Raw genomic sequence first — 12237 nt, 5'->3', positions numbered from 1 at the left:
TATGTATATATATGTGTATATATGTATGTGATGTATATATGTACATGTGTGATATATATTTATCCACTTGATTGATATACATCATATATAGATATACATATGTATGTATATACATATATTGATATACATATATATGTAGTATTCCATTGTGTGTATGAATATATATATATCAATGGAGTACTACTCAGCCATAAAAAGGAATGAATTAATGACATTTGCAGTGACCTGGATGAGACTGGAGACTATTATTCTAAGTGAAGTAACTCAGGAATGGTAAAGCAAACTTTATATGTTCTCACTCATAAGTGGGAGCTAAGCTATGAGGATGCAAAGGCATAAGAATGACACAGTGGACTTTGGGGACTTATAAAAAGACTACAAACATGGTACAGTGTATACTGCTCGGGTGATGGGTGATGGGTTATGGGTGCACCAAAATTTCACAAATCACCACGAAAGAACTTACTCATGTAACTAAACATGACCTCTTCCCCAATAACCTATGGAAATTAAAAAATTAAAAAAATAAAATAGCTAGTAATATTACAAAACACCCATATGATGCAATGTTATACCATCACTCAATAGCATTTTCAGGGCCATTTGTCCTGTAGGTGTTAAATTTATTAAATACTTATTATATGCCAAAAAAGTAAAACATGGCTTTTCTTTACTATTCAGACACTATAAGAAATTTTGAGGAACAAAGGAGATAGAGATGATGATAAGCGTGGTTGACAGAATTGGGGGAAAAAAGTGATCTTAGAAGAAATTTAAGACAGTTTAGAATAACAACACCCAAAGAGTGTAAGAAGTTTGGAGAAGCCTTATTGGAAGACGGAATTAGAACACCTGGAGAAACATACGGTAAGAAGTGATGAAAGTCTACTGAATTGATGAGCTGGAGGAGTTGGAGGGTGAATGTTTCTTGTAAAACACTAAAATATTATTCTGGGCCTCTTTTTCCTGTTCCCAGAGGTAACTCATATGATACCTTTGTCTATAAATTTACAAGTCTATCAGACCTTTGTCTATGAATTTACAGGCCTATTAGATCTTTGTCTATTAATTCACATACTTAGTCATTTTATCCGTATTAGTTTGTGTTTTTAAAATTTTTATCAAATTGGTTTCATACTGTACATGCTATTCCACAACTTGTTCTTAATAACACTGCTTAATAGTTTCATTTTAAGTGTGGTGCTTACAAAAGGTTCTAGTACCAAGTTACAAAAAGTTTCTTTCTGTTGCTGGAATGTTCTGTTCTGTGCTCCCCACCATTCCACTCCCCTGTCCCTAAGCAGCACCCACTTTGGTCCATGTTGAATGTATCAAACATTTTTTGTTTTTCACATTTGTTGCAATCATTGCAAAAGTCAGAGAGTGCTCAGAAAAAGAGAAATGGAGATAGTGGGCCCTGGCTGGTCAAAGGCCCCAGAGACGGACCTAGAAAATGTTCAATAAAGCACTGTCACTGAACTGCACCCACACAGGACCAGGTCTGGGCACCCTGTATCGATAGCAACGCCACCCTGGCCAGTCTCAGGCACCAAAGAGGAACTTAAAACTTTTGGAAAAAGATTCCCCCAAATATGGTAACCCTGAGCTCCAGCTTCCCCACTTCCCATAGAGTCGACCAGAATCCCAGAGGAACTCAACAGTTAAGTCTATAGAGCCAGACCCACTGCTTTAGTTTCAGAGAGTGGTCTGGCAAGCACATCACTCTGGCTAGCTGGCTTTTTTGTTTGTTTCCTGCACAGTGTGGAAGATCGGTACACCAGAATGTACCAATGGTGCAGGCACATTGATGTGTCGTGTGTGCACATGTGTGTGTGTGTAAAATGTTGTTTTCATACAATATTGGAGGGTACATGATATGATATCAACATGATTTATCATGGGGATATTAAGATGGATCACCTGGTTAAGGTGGTGTTTGCCAGGTTTCTCTACTGTAAAGTTATCACTTTTCCCTTCCATACTCTATTTTTGGAAGCAAGTCATGAAATCCAGCCCACACTGAAAGAGAGGGAGAGGAATAAGCTCCTGAAAGGGGGAGCGGCTACATGTCTTATTTATATTTTCGTAAGAAAGATTTGTTATTTAATTGTTCATTTATGTCAGTATGAACTCATATATATTATATACTTTGGGTTATAATTCAATGCCACATTATTTAGTTGCTCAAATTATCTCAGCTTTGGGGGCTCTTTTTAGTTGGCTCCGCTATCCCTTTGACAGGTCTCTACACTTTGTTTTCTTTCTGGCATTGCAAGCTGCCTCAGGCTCATCTTATATTTCCCTTTCCCAGCCCTAGAAATGGCCATTTCTTAAGGAAGGCCAGGTTCTTTTTATTAGAGAATGGTTTTACAAAGATCTGAGTGCTGGGTATTCTCATTGCTAATGGGATATCACTGCTTCTAGACCATTTCAGGGAACGGAGCTAAGAAAGGTAGATATGAATACTAATATTCATATCTTCATTTGAATACACACACACAAACATAACTGTTATTATTTCTGTATCTATGTAGCTATCTTTCTGGTTAATGAGGAGTTCATACTGATGTCTCTGACTCTAATCCAGAACTACAGGACTTATTCTAGGCTTCCTCCTTGCCTCTATGACAGCAAGAAACTTCTCTTCCACTATCTAGCCTCCACCTACCCATTTGTTCCACCTCAGGATGTATATAAAGGAGCTTCAGAGTTATAAACCCATTCCTCCATGAAAATCAAATTTACTAACTAGAGTGAGTGTTTATGTACAGTTCTTTTTGTCTTTAGCCATACGGTTTCCAGTCAAAACATTATTCTCCAAAGTCATGTAGGTCAGCTCCATTTTTGCCTTACCATCTTCTGTGAAGTTATGACAGGTGACTTTGGGTGGTTCATTCACACTGAACACAAAATAAGTTTAGGGCTCTGGCCTTTGACTTGCCTTTGGGCTTGAGCTGTATGTGTGGGCCACCCAGCAGCTCTTTCCACCTAAGTAGCCTTTGCCTACAATTCATAAAGGTAGCAGCAGCGGTGACAGGTATCCTTTACCGAGTGCATTCTCTGCCACAGGTACCCAGGGTGGTCACTCCATTTCTCTAGAGATTCCACATCAGTTGTCATGCAGTCTTTGAGGGTGACCATGCCTATCTCTTCCAAGGGCTTTGAAGACCGTGGGTCTGCAATACCAGTGGACTCTTCCAGTGGATGTCCTTTCTTGCCTCCATCGACGTGGTTACATTATGCTTCCCTGGGTTGGTTTTAAAGTCCTGCTAAACATTTCTTGGAGGAATGTGAACGCTCTTTTTGTTTCACCTTAGGCCCCTCACCTATTCTTTCTGTTGGTGGTTGTGTGTGGAAGGCAGGGGTGTAAGTAACATTAAAATAGGTCACATTGTAGAAATGCTGTGATCACGTCCTAAGAATTTAGGAGAAAACGTGGTCTAAAGATTTGTTCTCTTTATGTTAAGAAAGTCTGCGTAGTAAATTTAACACGACAGAGATTTGCATTTGTGCTTATTATCAGTGAAACACAAGAGTCACTGGAAGCCAGAATTGAGGGTGACGTGATGGATGATGCAGCATCATAAGTAATGATGTAACCAGCTTTAAATTAAATCAATGGTAATAGAGAACTGTAGAGGCAAGAAGATTTATTTGTTTCAGTACGAACAACCTCCAAAGACACATTGTGTCTTGAGTAATAACAGCATTGCTCCTTTTTTTTGAGATGGGAGATATAAAGTTAGCCCAGAATGAAATGCATTTGACAATAAAGAAGATAGTTCCACCCCAGGATGGTACCAATAGGACCAACAGGGTAGACCTGAACAGGAAGAGATGGTGCCTGAACATTAAGAAGAATCTTCATGTGCACCAATTGGACAGTTAGCAACTATGTCAGTCTGGCTTCTATACTCGTTATTCTAAATCTTAATAGATTAATATACATTACATGAGTGCGTGCTGGTGTTGCATAAATCAGAGGGCACTATTAATGTAAAATAAAATGTGAAGGGTGCCTTCTGGAATTTAGCAACATGGGTTATTTTTATTACTATTATTAACATTTTAGGGATTTGGTTTATGAAAGTGCAGCTGAGATTGTGATAAGACAGCTATTTCGTGACAAATGTGCTGGATACATGGAAACTACACGTGGAAGCCCATCATTCCTACCCTTCCCTTCTGACCTAACAAATCTCTTTGCTCTTCTTAATTACTTTACAAAGTCCAGACCTGACTACCCTTCCAATCTCTTTTTTCTTCCTGCCTTCAATGCCCTAATCAGTTTGAACTTCATGCCATTCATTAGCACACCATGCTTTTCATGCCTCCCTACATGGGTTCCTATTATCTGGAATGTCCTTTCTTTGTCTTTTTTATCTGTTTAATCCAGCTGAAATGTTACTTTCTTTGAGGAAATTTTTCTGAATAGAGTTGGTCATTTCTTTCCTGATGGTCCTTGACTCTTTGAACCTGACTTATTACAGCACTCACATTCTTTTTAAAAAATTCCTATTAATATCCACATTTATATTTTATCATAATAATTGTAGATTTCATATCTACTTTAAATATATATGATCTGAGCCCTAGGGCTTGAATTTGAACACACAAGGTTCTGACCCCTGAAAGCTGACTCATTTAATGGTATCAGTTCATTACATATCTCTCTCTTCAACTAGATAGTGTTTCTCATCAGAAGGGATCATGAATTAGAAGTCCATGTATCTCCCCTGGTACTTGGTGTAACCTGGTACATAATGAGTATGCAATTAAAATTAGATGAATAAATTAATTTATATCATGGGCTTTAAATATTCTAAACTACGAATCATGGAATCCTGACTTAAAATAATTTTCTGGACTTCGAAAATAGCATATATAGTATATTGAATTTTATAAATATTAGAATCACGAAAATTTGTGCTTTAGGAAAATCACCATGATTTATTTTATTTTTAAAATGTGAGTAATAAAAATTTCTCCACATTAAGAAGTATCAAGGACTGCACGTCCAAAGGCGGCAGACACAGTAATGTCTCATATGGTGGTGTCGCTTTTGTATCACTTTAATTGGTTTAGAATTATCCAAATTATCTCTCTCGTGTGAGTAACTGATGAATAAATACATGAATACATGGATGGCACCAAAAAAAGAACTTTGGCATTTTGATATTTATCTTTTGGGGCAGGTAGAATCTTCTGACCAATGAAATATTTTATGTTAATAAAATGTTACATGTGATGGTTGATGTACAGGGGGAGTAATAGTCATTTGCTCATTTTACTTAATTCATGTGTATGCTGTGTAATTTCTTCAACACTAGAGTGTGAAGCAGTTACTTGGACAATATCTGAAAAATACTGCATACAAATGAACAGATTACTTTTCCATATTTACTCTCTATCTCCACTCAGTTCTTTTTGTTGCAAAAATCTTTATTCATTTGGTCAATTGATATCTGTGCCCTGGAGACTGGTTTCTTAAAACCCCAGCTAAGAGTCTCAAGGGAAGAATTGAAATAAGGAGCTATTTGAAATAACAATTGAAATAAGGGGTGTTGTAAACACCAAATAGAGGAAGTCCACCCTGTTTGCGTGGGGAGAGGTCCTCATTTATCTAAGGTGGAGTAATTTGGTTGGTGACTTGAAGAGCCATCCAGTCGAGTATTAGGAGTCACAAATATCTTCAAGTGATGGAAGAGGACACCTGCAAGGCAGACACATGCTTCCAAGCTTCCAGTGAGGTTATCCCATGTCTTTGGGCTTGGCACTGGGACATTAGAGCAGAGGCTACAAAAGAGCAGAGTGCAGAGTTTAGCTCCAATGGCTGCCAAGAAGACTATGTGCCAAAATTAGGATGCTTCTTGGTTTTAAAAACTGTAATAGAGCCGGGCACGGTGGCTCACGCTTGTAATCCCAGCACTTTGGGAGGCCGAGGCGGGCGGATCACGAGGTCAGGAGATCGAGACCACGGTGAAACCCTGTCTCTACTAAAAATACAAAAAAATTAGCCGGGCGCAGTGGCGGGCGCCTGTAGTCCCAGCTACTCGGAGAGGCTGAGGCAGGAGAATGGCGTGAACCTGGGAGGCGGAGCTTGCAGTGAGCCGAGATTGCGCCACTGCACTCCAGCCTGGGCGACAGAGCGAGACTCCGTCTCAAAAAATAAAAAAATAAAAAAATAAAAAAATAAATAAATAAAAAGAAAAATTTTAAAACTGTAATAGAAAAAAAATTGTAGAACACGCAAACAACACCCGAACACTAGCTCTACTTATTCTTTCCACTGCCTGAAGGGTTGGCTCTTCTATACTCAGAACCGTCTTGGATGATACAGCTGGCCTCCCTAACTTTGTGATGGGGCAGACAACAGAAGCCATGTTTGGACAATACTGACTCAATGCAAAGATGACCAGGAGGCATTGAGAATGGCAGTGGAGATTTATTCTGACCTAGCTTCTGACTTTTTTTAATGACAGAAATTGTGAGGCCACAGTAAAACCCACTCTCAAATTTCTTACATCCCACAGAATACAGAAGAGCACATATGTTCTTATTCTTTTTTAGGAACATCAAAAATAAGAGCACTTCTCTAAATAAAACAGAGCTTGTTTAGAAATAGGTAGTCTATCTTCTGGGAAGTGGCATGACTTGCTTAAGAATAATAAATAATAATTCTAGTTTTTATTCTATATATTTTCTATGGTAAGAATATATATTGACAATTCTCTCTCTCTCTCTCTCTCTCTCTCTTTCTCTCTCTCCGTGTGTGTGTGTGTGTGTGTGTGTGTGTCTTAGTCTTCTCAAGCTGTCAAAACAAAATGCCACAGCCTGGGTGACTTAAACAACAGAATTTATTTTCTCATAGTTCTGGAGGCTGGAAAGTTTATGATCAAGATTCTGGCAAAGTTTAGTTTCTGGTGAGGGCTCTATTCCAGGCTTATAGTTGACCACCTTCTTGCTATGTCCTCATATGGCAGAGAAAGCAAGCAAGCTCTTTGACATTACAGGGGTAGCAATCTTATCATGAGGCTTCTGCTGTCATGATCTCATCAAACTCTAATTACCTCCTAAAGACTCCATCTCCATGTGTCCATCTCCACATTGGGGGTTAGGACTTCAACATATGAATTTGCTAAGGGGAAGCGAGAGACACAAACATCTAGTCCATAACAGACAGTGAAATCTCTTGACTAAGTAAGGATTTTTTTCTGAAACTTCTATAACAATGAGCCATCACTGAACCTTGTGAAATGCTATAATTTAAACGTATGTGTCACTCCAAAATTCACAAGTCGGAACATAATATCCAGTGTGATAGCAGTAAGAGATGGAGCCTTTTGGGAAGTGATTAATCCACTTTCATGGTTGGATTAATGCTCTTATAAAAGAAGCTGAAGTGTGCCCTAGTGCCCTTTTGGCATTCCGTTTCTTCTGCTTTGTGGGGACACCTAGATGAGAAACAGTCCTCACCAGGCACAGAACCTGTTGGTGCCTTAATCTTGTACTTCCTGGTCTCTGGAACTGTGAGAAGTACATTTCTGTTGTTTTCAACTTACCCAGTTTCAAGTGTTTTGTTATGGCATCACAAATGATCTAATGGACTAAGACATTAAGAAAAGGGAGTATTCGGATTCAGCAATGATGCTGATGATGGCAGATGGCCATGGACACCCTTTGTTATTTCTCATACCCTGTCATTGCTATAGAAGCTGGAAAGAGAAGGAATCCATATGAAAAAGTCATTACAAAAAAAGATTTAGGAAGTGTTATTTTCTGTGCAAGTTATTGTTCTAGGAGATGCTCTAAAAGTGTTTTTCTCTCAAGTAGTTGACAGTCTATTTGAGCATGTGGACCAGTTCTGCTGTTTTAAGGAGCTATGCCCAGCCTAGCATAGGCAACCAACTTACAGAATAAGAAATGCTGTTAATGGAACACAGATTTTTGTAAAATGTATTTTCAGTTGGCCCTTGACTTACTTTGCTCTATCTCTGCATGACCCGTATTGATGTCTTAGTTCACCTTGCTGACCTTGAGGCCCTTCTATCCTTTTAAGTTTAGCAGGTGAGATCGGTTGCCTAATCCGACTGACTCCTTTGAGTTTGTTCCTGTGTGGGAGGGAGAAAAAAATGTATTTTTTTTCCCTTTACAAACCAGGGACAAGATCCCTTTGATCAAGTGAAATAGTCTTCTTTTTTAAGCAAATACTTTTTTATTTATAAGTAAAATAGCTTTTGGGGGACAGCAAATGGGAAAGGTGAAGTCTCGTACTCTAGAGCATGATTCAGATAGGCTCAAATTAAACAAAGGGAGGGATAGTTTGTTCTGCCTAAAAACAGTAATAGGAGGGGAATATAGAAGCTGGGTCTGGATGGGAAGACATTAAGAAAGGAGAGGGAGAGAGAGCAAGCAAGAAGGAGGTCGGTCAGGGCTCTACAAGAAGACAGTTAGGTGGTGTTGATACGAGTGGAAAAGATCTTTTTATGTTTTATGCCTAGTTCCTTGATACAAACTTGTGGTGGAGATTTTTTGAAAAAGTGATTGGGGACTCTCTGACCTGGGGTTTAGGACAGGGAAGAAACAGTATGTAAAGGAGAAAAGACAGAGCATTTGGTGAAGATAATTTAACAGCAAGAGGAAATAAGAACCAATGATGCCAAGGATAAACGTAGTCCTTACTCCCCTATCACTGAATTCTTAGAAATATGGGGGTAGGGGTGGTGGTGGTGATTCTGTTTTCTCCCTATAGGTGAGATAAGCATTGGGTTAAATGTGCTTTCTCTCTCTCCCTCTCCTTTCTTAAGAACTAAGGGACAGACTATGGGCTGGAGGACTTTGAGGATGTCCATCTCATGACACTTGGGTTATATCTGTTCTATGGGGCTTATTTTAAGCTCGGCAACTTGCAACAGGGTTCATTGACTTTCTCCCAAGGCCCTAGGTACTGTCCTCTTTTCAGATCTGTTTCATGGCCTCTGGTTCTTGAATATCTGAGAAAATATAAATATAAATATTTCAAAAATGTTCTCTGGTGAGATGAGTATGAGAGATGCGTCATTCATTTGTATCAACTAATGAATGAGGACAATTAGTGTATAAATCCTGAGTACAGCAATCTGGGGGTAGTGGTGGTACCATTCAATTTCTATTTATAAAGATACTTATTTCTATTTATTTATGCTTGTGACAAATGTTTTGTTCGGGACCACAGGAATCACAAAGATGAGTTTTTGAATTTAAGAAGTTAATGGTCCAGGAATAATTACATAGCTTACAAATTACTATGATATACTATCAAACAAGAGGTTCCATGAGAAAATAATCTGAAAGGTTTAATAAGTTGTCAAAGGTGAGAGGGCTCTTCTCTAGCTAGGGACTAATCAGAAATACATTCATGGATAATTATTTGAATATACCTTAAGGGTTGGGTACATTTTTTTCAAGCATAGATGGAGAAGGAGAGTGGAGATTTGAAAACATTTTCAACTAACCAACCACCCAATCCAACAAACAAAAAATGAAAAGGATCTGAGGAACAGCGAGGTAAGAGAAGGAATTTTCTCACAGCCCACATGTATAGCTCAACTGCTCTGAAGAAGAATATATCTAATATTTAACACTAACATCATGCTAACAATGATAATAATTACTGTCATTTTTTAATGTCTGTAGGTACCAGGCATTTAGAAGATAATTATTCCATTTATATATCAAAATAAACTTCAGGGGATAGATGATTTTTATGACATACGAGAAAAATTAAAAATCAGATTAAATTATTTGCCTGTCATATAGCTAATAATTGACCATAAGACAATTAGATTTAAATTAGTTTTGAATCTTTCTAATACCAAAGTTCAGTTTACTGTTCCATGTTGCTTCTGAGTGGTGTCACAGACATGAAAAAGTAAGCGGAATCAGAATTACATCAGTGCAAAAGCATTGCTGTGAACGCTGTACTTAGGACTAAACTTTGAGCAATAACACATATAGATTGAGGATTGTTTGCTGTTAGTGTACAAACTCTGGTTCAAAGCTCCTCTTTATTGCTTGTCTTGGAAAATTTGCTGTTCTTCATGGTTTCTCTTTTCACTACTATCTATTTTTCTCAACCACTCACATGGCTACAATAACTGTCTGCAAGCTTATGATTCCCAAATGTCTATCTCTAGCCTCAATCTTGTTCCAGAAGATAAAAAGTAGTATTCAAATGCACATCAACCTCTCCACTTGGAGGGCTTAAACACGTTTCAACATGCAAACCAGGGAGTTTTGCCTAGAATGTTTCCTAAAATGTGTCCTGTAGCACATAAGGTCCTCTTGTTCCTTAAAATCTAATTACATTTAGCCCAGTGCTCATCCCACCTATGGGGAGATGAGAGTGAAAAGGGAGCTTGATTAATAATTACACTAAGTCAATAGGCATAGAGCCAGGACTGTTTGGGTAAACTGGTCACTTTATCTTAAACTCAATATATCCAAAACTGAACATGTACTTAGTTACTAAGTCTTTGACTTTATCTCATTCATACCACTCAGCTTTATCCAGGCAACTTATTTGACAGTATTATTGCGAAAACTTCCTAACTGATCTCCTTATCATAGTCTCATCTCCTTTTGAAACAAAAGAGACAGTTACAAAATACAAATATGATTTTTATTAGCTCCCTTTTGTTGTTTATAATAGCCCCAGAAGGAGGTATAAACTCCATTTAAAAAGTCTTTGAGATGTGGCCCTTGCCAACTTTGCCAGAAATTCCCAATATCTAGTATTTTCTACTATTAAACTTTGTGCCTCTTCAAAACTGCGTTTTCTCTCATTCCCTAAGTGTGCATTGTTTTCCCTTACCAGTTGGTTTTTCCACTGCCTTTTACATTTTCCTGGAACACTATACCCTCCCTCTTTATTTGGCCCACCTCTAATTTTCTTTCAGATCTGCACGAAGATGTTACTTCCTCCAGGAAGCCTTACCTGACCCCTCCAAAGATGTCAGGAGTTCCTCTTTTCATTCTGCTAATCACAGCATCCATCACACCATGTTGTGATTACTGATACAATTGTCTGTTTCTCTGATTAGGCAGTAAGCTCAACAAGAGCTACATGGTGCCTGTCTCTTGTTGCTGATTATTCCCATCCAAAAACAGTGCCTGGAATGCAGACTTAACATTTTGCTGAATGAATAAATAAAACCCCATCTATCGAGTGCTAATTTGTGCAAGACCTGGTTCTGAGGCATTTATATTTATTGATTTATTTAATTCTCATTTAACCATGAAGGAGGTACTATCACTATCCTCATTTTATAGATGATAAAGATAAAGCCCAGAGAAATTAATTAACTCACCCAAAGTCATGTAGCTAAGTGACAGGGCAAAAACTCAAACCTGTTTCCCAACTTACGTGATTAATACTGTGCTATACTGCCTCCCTGATCATATGGCATGGAATGGCAGACATCTGCTCAGTAAGGCAGAATATGGAAGGAGATTGGAGGATGACACAAAACCAGCATAATATCAGAGGAAAAGTCCAAATAGGACCTGGACTGATAGAAAAGTTGTTACTCCTGGTGTAGTTGCATCGACATCTTGATGAACTGGTGGCTGACACAACACACATTGGCTTGATGTGTACATATTATTTGTAGTTATGTGTGTATTTATATATATATATATATTTGTAATATTGAAATAGTCATAATTTAGTAAAGGCTTACCGTTTGCCAGGCATTTTTACATTTGTCCCCTCTAATCTTTTGATAAGATGATCAGATTGGATTACTTGGCCTTGAAGATTATATGTCTATATCTATAGATCTATATCTATATTTGTATCTATATCTATATATCAGAAAACCTGAAATATGTTTTGTAAAGTTATAAAGATTTCAGACTTTATAGAATCTGGGATTTGCCAAATGTAACCCCTTTCTCTACGTTAAACCCATGTTTGGAACAAATACATTTATTATTCATTCAGCAAATGTTACTGAGTCCTGACTATGAACCAGACACTGTGAAAGGCTTTGGGATATTTTGCCCACGCTTGGGCAAGCTTATATAGTTTGCTTCATAAAACTCTATTTCAGTTCTTCATAACTAATACTTCATGACTATTGCTTTTCAGGTATTCCTTCATAACAATTACTTTGACTTTCATATATTTGAGTAAAGTCTCCCTTGAGGAAGAGTAGAAGAATTGCACTTTGTAAATACTATCCTGGAATCACGGAT

This window comes from Hylobates moloch, unplaced genomic scaffold (genome assembly GCF_009828535.3).
Source record: "Hylobates moloch isolate HMO894 unplaced genomic scaffold, HMol_V3 SCAFFOLD_2, whole genome shotgun sequence".
NCBI classification, from domain to species: Eukaryota; Metazoa; Chordata; class Mammalia; order Primates; family Hylobatidae; genus Hylobates; species Hylobates moloch.
This window is presented reverse-complemented; position numbering follows the sequence as displayed.